The sequence below is a fragment of the Numida meleagris genome, chromosome 4 (genome assembly GCF_002078875.1).
Source record: "Numida meleagris isolate 19003 breed g44 Domestic line chromosome 4, NumMel1.0, whole genome shotgun sequence".
Classification (NCBI taxonomy): domain Eukaryota; kingdom Metazoa; phylum Chordata; class Aves; order Galliformes; family Numididae; genus Numida; species Numida meleagris.
In genome coordinates this window covers 4,508,581-4,515,653 of record NC_034412.1, presented here as the reverse complement: position 1 = coordinate 4,515,653, position 7,073 = coordinate 4,508,581, and the positions used below count along the sequence as shown (strand labels likewise).

Sequence of the window (7,073 nt, the reverse complement as noted above, 5' to 3'; positions counted from 1 at the left end):
ATGTTGGGGGGTGCGTGCGGAGTGAGTGGCAACTGGTTATTGAAATCTCTGATCCGAGAGATACTGGGAACTGCAGCCTTCAGGGAATTCTTCAGCTCATCTCTTTCAGAGAAGGGCAGGAATTTGGAAACGTGGAGGAAGGGAACAAAATGAGAAAGCTTAAAAAAGGAAAGAGGAGGAAAAAAAGAAAAGAGAGAGACTTTATAACACCTATACCTAAGCCAGCTCGGAGATTTGTGTTTCAGAAGTTTTGATGAGGGCTCATTCTTTTGTCTGAAATTACTCATGTTCCCCCTTTGTTCGAAGCCATGGAGGCTCACAGCTTGTAGGCAGCGCTGATGAGTTGTTCCTCCCGCAGTCATTCCGCACAGTCGCTTGTGCTGCTGATGCTGCCAGTGACTGCGTTCCTCAGTCACATCGCTGCTGTGAGCATTAACCACAATTATTCACTTGTAATTAAATTGCCAGGATGGGTCTGTAATGGCATTGTGGGCTCCCTGGGGCGAGCGTGGTTGGAGGCAGCATCCAGAGAAACTGGAGTGAAGCTGGGCCAGGCGGCTCCCCGAGTGGAAAAGCAGGAGAGGGTCTGAATTAGGGGAAAACATCTGTCTTAGGTGTGCTTATTCCCAGCCTGAAAGGTGGGTGTAGAAGGAGAAGGAGCAAGGAGCACCCAGCTGAATGCAGACAAGTCAGGCGTTGGGAGGGAGCAGAGCTGATCCATCGGGTTGTTCTGTTGTACATGCCCTCTGCTGTCTGCTCTGCTGTTTCCATATGACTGATGGAATGGCAGATGAACTTCAGAAATGTGTTGCGTTCTGTGCTGTACCCTGAGCACAGGCTCTCTTGCACTGCCTGATATTAAGATGGCACTCGTGTCTGACAGTGTTTGTGCACAGCTCTGCAGGACTTGTAACATGGCACAAACCTCTGTCTTCTCATTTGCCTGTGCTGTGCTTTGCATGTTAAAAATGTATATTCCTGTTCGTTATGAACTCATCTTTGTGATACGAAATAAGTGTCTTTTAGAGGAGCTGTTTTGTTCCAGAGGGCCTGCATGCTGTTCTGTGACACAGGAGAGCAAGGACTGAGGCTGAACAAGTGCAGAATGGGAGGAGGAGGACCTGAGGCAGAGACAACAGGCAGAGGTTTTGGTTTACAGCCTGCTGGTGTCACCACTGCGTGCGGCCCCTGCTCCTGGAATGGATCAATAACAAGTGGAGGTCTTGATTATGGGTTGAGTTGCAAGGAGTGAGAGGAGCTTTCCTTGACCCCTGTGCAGCAGGGCTCCCTTTGATCTGGTAGAGAAAAGGATGTCATCCTCAGAGAACCCTATACATGTGTGCCATGGGATCCTGCCCCATGTCCTAGACATGCATAGGAATGTCATAAGAGTTGGCCATTTCCTCCTGACGTGTCCCTTTTATAAGTGCTTTATGATGGCAAGAGGAGATTGAAAGGCTTTTGGGTTTCAATCGGGTCAGGCTGTTGGGAGCAGGAGTAAGAGAAGCAAAAATAAGAGCTGGATGCTTGCAGGGGCTCCCTGACCCCATGGCTGGGGGTGGCCAGGGCCAATGCCTGCTGCCCTTCCCTATACCCGCAGAGGAGAGGCTGCAGCACTGCTGGTTGGCCCGGTGTCCTCCAGTGACAGGAGAAGTTTTGGAACTGCTGTGGGTGCAGGAGGAGCAGGCTCAGTGCACCAGGTAAACCAGTCCTTTGTTTGAACAGAAATAACTTCATTTCATCTTTTGCCCTTAGTATTTATGCAAGCGTTCCTGTAGTCTGTGATAAACGCTGGCAGCTCCCCATGTGAAGTTGGTAAACAGTGCTCTGCTGGCATGTTTTTCTGAGGCCAGGTCTGAAGCCTGCAGAAGCATGACTCATCTCACAGAGATCAGGTTTTAATTACGATTTCCAGTGCGCTTTTGAAGCACTTCTTCTTGTGGAAATGCTGCGTAGGAACATTTGAATTACAAATGTGAAGAAATTGTGTTCATTCGTTGTAAAGCTGTCGGGAAAAGGAGAAGGAAATAGAAGAAATGCAAGGATGCGTGCAGTGCCATTGTTTGGATGTGCAGATCCAGGCAGCACTGCAGCACAAGGGATGAGCTTCTATCCCCACGTGTGCTTCTATGCCATCTCCTAAGCAATGGTCGGAAGCATCCCGGGACACATCTTCCTCCTTCGTTAGGGTTCGTTGTTCCATAGCGTATTGAAAAGATGGTCATTAACTTAACCAGGGCTCAGCTCTAAAGGGCACTGAGACATCTATCACATCTTTCACCAGCTGCATTTGAAGGAACTGACAAATGGGCAGGGTTTGATTTTTATGGAAAAATGCAGCGAGGTCCTTTCCCATTCCCATGCGCTGGCTGTGTTTGTGGTTCAAGGTGCTGCAGAGCCAGAACACGAAGCAGCAAACCGGCTGCGGTGTGTCCTGCAGCTTGCTCTCGCTGCTGGGAGGGATCTTGAATTTTTAATATGAATCTGCCTGTAACATATTGGCTGCTCTTAGTGCTCAGCCAGCATTGATCCTGCTGGAAAAGGGTTAAAAGCTGATGGCAGAGCTGGGTGCTCCCCTGGGTGTGCAGGCACCTGGGGAGGAGCTTGTAAAGCTTTCTCTTCCCCTTCTTCTTAGTACAGCTGGAATTGCAGGTCAGGGGTTTGATGCAGTGCTGTGCATGGACGTGGTCCCTTCCTGCTATGCCTACAGCATGGCACAACCTGAGCAGGGCTGGATTAGCAGGGGGTGAGGTTTCACACAAATCCTGGCCTCTTGCATCACTTCACCTGGCAGATCGCAGCGAGTAAAACCCATTGCCTTCAGATGGTGCTTTTAAACTGCACAATATCGATTGCCTCTCTGCTTGTTATTTCTTTGTAATCGGATACTTAATAGCTAGATAGCTATTCTGCTCTGGTAACCACGTGCAGGCAGTGGCTGAAGTCTCTTGATTCCCAGCTACCTAAGTGCTGTGCCAGCACTGTGCTTGTGGAGTGGGGGCACTCGGATCCTTCTGGCTTCCTCCCACTCCTTCCTTGAGCCGCATTGTCCCCGTGCAATCCCTGGTGCAGGTGTCACCTTCCACTGCTGATCCTGAGTCCTCCTCCTCCTCTTCTGCTCTCAGCCCTGTCTGGGGGTCACTGCATGTGCCTGGAGGGTCTCCTTGCTTTGTGGCATCTCCTATTGGTAGCTTCTTTCCTAGCAAACCACTCACATCCCTGGCTCTGCGTTTTGTGGAGCTGCTTTTCTCAGAGACCTCTGAGCAGCGGCTGTCCCAGGTCCTTTTTGCAGGGCTGTCTGGAGGGCAGGAAAAGGCCATGCCCTGGCTGTGTTATTTCACAATAGATAAGCTTTGCCCAGCTGCTGCAGAGTTAGGAGATTGCTGCTTGAGAGGGGAGGCTTGGAAAGTGAGCCGCTATAAAAGCAGCACTATTTAATCTGCTGATCAGCTGCTCATGCCCTGCTGACTGGCTCTGGAGGTAAGCCGCAGTGGGGCTGTTTGGCAGGAGCCAGAAAATCCCTTTGTTATCCCAAACAAAGGAGCAAACACACGTGTGACATACATAAAGCAAATAAAAGGATAAGAGGTCTGAGTGGCGCTTCTTGCGCTCCTGTTTCCAATAAGCCACTCTAAAGCATTGCCGCCCAATACCTGACTCACTTGAAGCAGCAGATGACACGCAGATGCAGCCCTGCACAGCAGCATTGGTATGGGTATCACATACTGTTGCTCTAGGCATGACTGAGGCTTCTAAATCACTACAACACAGGCACTGAAAATGTTTATTGACTGCTGACAGTAAGTGACTGGCAGTAGGGCAGGCTGGACGGTAAGTTGTCAGGGCTGCTCAGGGCAGACAAAAGCCCTGGAGGTAATTGTGGATAAAAGAGTGTGATGCTCATCTGCCTTCAAGTATGCGAGACCTCAAATTGTTATTTGAGTTGAAATGTGCAATATGGGGTCTGCAGCATCTTGGGTTCTGGAGCCCTCAGCAGTGCTACAGATGTGGGGTTACTTCTGTCATTCTTACGTTGCTTTTCCTAACACCAAGATCTAAGTCACCCCAGGAGACAGACATGAGAGCTCCTGGCAGCTGTGGCACTTCATCCGAAGCCCCATGGAACCTAAGTACCTTTACCAGCCCGCTCCTGCAGTGGGCACTGCTAAGCAGGGCCTTGGAGTCTTGCTGCTGATGAATGAATGAGTGAAACCTAAACGTACAAGCTGGCCTAAAGCCAGCCACGGGGCTGGGAACTGAGGTGTGAGACTGTCACTGATCCAGGTGTTACTGGGACGGGAGAGGCTCAAGGAGTCTCTGTAGGTTTTGGTCCTTCTGCCTCCCTAGCTGAGCCGTCAGCATCCACCAGCTGTGAATTCACTTGTGGGCGGCACTCAGAGCTGGCGGATGGAAGAGTCTTTTACTGTACTCTCCTCTAGGTAACGCTTGGAGCTGTGCTCCTTCTCGCTTCCCTCCCTCTGTTGGGTGCAGAAGAGCTGGTTAGCTACGTGCACGAAGGTGTGTCTGAATACAATTGCTGCTGCCTGCAGTATCATTAACTCTAAAAATAATCACTGTCGGGGATCTCGGTCAGCTTCCACAGCTGATACTGGAGTGCAACCTTCTGCTCTGCACCCGTCCGTCCCGCGGAGCGCTCGGCTCGTGGGGTTGCTTCTCCGCCGCTGTTGTTGGTTGGAAATCCACCTAGCACTTTACATGCCACCTCCAAAATTGGATCTTGCTACTATGAAACTAGAACCAGAGCCAAACAGATGGCACTGAAGAGGTGTTTCAAGAAACCACATTTCCATCAGCATGTGTGGGGTTTTCTCTTTAAGGGCCATTTTTTTTTTCCTAAACCGTGGTTTATAAGAGAGTTACAGATCTGGATTAAAGAGAGGTAAAAGTCTGGTTACCGAAATGCAGCTCTGTTAGATGCCGGGGCACATCTTGTGGCAGAAACCTCATTGGTGATGCTGCTAATTACAGGGAAGGGTGCGGAACGCTGCCGGCTGCCCAAGGGCATCCATTCATCCCTTCCTGTGTGCTGCACAGAACCCAGCTGGCAGCCGGGTGCTCCCTGCCGTGGTGGTGGCCTGATCCTTTGGAGGAGGCTGTGTCCTTCCTGGCTGTCCTCGAGAGCTCAGCATCCTCACTGTGGGATCCAGGGTTTCCTGGCACACGCCGGAGCCCCGTGGGAAGTGTTCCCTCTGTGGCTCGGTGCTTCCCAGCTGGAAGGGATGGTCTGGTGCTGTTATCGGAGATGTGGCCTGCGTACAAGGCTGCCTTGTGGGTCTCTTAAATGGAGATTTAATTTTAGTTATGAATGCTGCGGTGTTGAATAGGCAGTGGTATGAAACAGAAGCAAAGTGGGGGTGTTACAGGGTGGTAATAACATGGCTGTCATGAACTAATGTTACTGGGAACAGACTGTACTGCCTTCTTTTAGCTGCAGAAATGTGCGCTCTCGGCACAGGGAGAGAGGCCTGGGAGCTGGAGACAAGGAAGGGATGGGCTGAGGGGCACAGGGAGGTGGAGGAGGCAGTGGGGGGCCCTGGCTGCAGGTTACCTCAGCTGCATCCCTGCCCTTCTCTGTTCCCATGGTGGCCCTTTGACTTGGTGGGAAGCCTCCCTCCTCCTGCAGTGTTTGTTCCTGCGCCATGGGAAAGCCTGGCATGATGCAGAAACAGCTTGAGGTTCTGCTCTGCTGCAAGGTTTCTTCTGTCATAAAGTGTGGCTCTTCAAAGCCTACACCTTCAAGCACTTGCAGACAGCTTTTCTGCATGGTCCTCGTGTGAGAGGTGAAGCGGATGCACAGTCCCTTACTGCTCCCTGATTTGCTTGTGTTTATCAGGAGCAATGCCACAAAAGAGGGGGTGCTTTCTGAGCAGCTGTTATCCCTGGGTGGGTATTGGAAGGGGCAAAAGCTACATGTGGAAGAGCTGTCTACAGAAACTTGCTGTTCTGAAGGAATTTGGGACCTCTGGTGCTGATTTGGGACCTCTTACATTCACAGTTTTATCCATGGGAGAGGGAAGTCTCTTGGTTCTTCTCGAGCCAGACAGCGCTGGGGTTTCCAGTCTCCTTCCCTTGAATTAAGAGCGAGGGGATGGCACGAGTGCAAACTTCAGGCTTAGGGATGTGTTTTGTTATCACCTTACTCACCTATGTGCAACAGTGTGTTATTCTGGAGGTGAATAATATGCTAATTTAACAATTTAGCTTGATCATCTAGTAATCCTGCCTTCTTTACTTGCCATCAGACCTGTTCTGAAGCCGCAGTAATGGAACTGCAGCTCTCCCAGCTGCATGCCCGGGTCAGACCTTGTGCAGACACAGCGGGTGAGAGGTGCTTCAGCCCGAAGGTTGTTCACTCAACACAGGCATCAGCATGGCTGCACTGGGAGAGGATTTATGCCTTTCCCAGGGAACGCTCTGGTTGTTCAAACCAGACTGAAGCATTCATAAAAATGCCCGGTGTAAGGGAACAACAACGAAAAAAAATCGACTTTGAGGTTTTTTTTTGAATGTTTTCCAGGATTTTGCTTCATTAAAGGTTGGAAAAGATGATAGATGTGAGGGAAGCTTGGACAGATGTAAAACTTGTGCTCGTCCTGCTTGGTGAAGGTCCCTGCTCTCTGAAAGCTCCCGGAGGGTACGGTGCCAGCTTGGCTGGAGGGAAGGGGCCGGAGGAGCCCCCAGCTTGCTGCAGGGCAGGTCAGGCCATGGGGGGAGCTCTGGGAACGTCCCTTTGCCGGAAAATAACGTGTAGAGTGGTTGTGTTTGCTTTTTTTATCCTTTTTCCATTTCAGGAGTCAAAACATTTGAGATCCGTTATTTCTGGGCTTGCAGCTTGGGTTCGGGCAGGCACTTTGTGGAGGTGGAGTTTCCTCCGAGCGCAGAAGAATTGCACGGAGTTTGTTGTGTCCTGCAGCGCCTCGGGGCAGGAGGGTTGCTTGGAACTTCTCACAGAGCTGTTTGTGAAACTGAGCAGTGAGGGAGAGGTGGAAGCACATGGAATTGGAGGGAAATGCACAATATGCACCGTCATTGTGGTTGCCTTTGTCATGGTC

At 50.8% G+C, this 7,073-nt stretch overlaps 1 protein-coding gene across 2 annotated transcripts in view; it reads left to right on the top strand.

Annotated features, from left to right (window-relative positions):
- TNIK (TRAF2 and NCK interacting kinase) overlaps positions 1 to 7,073 on the top strand; it is a 137,857-nt gene that overhangs the window by 52,988 nt on the left and 77,796 nt on the right. The window lies entirely within an intron of this gene.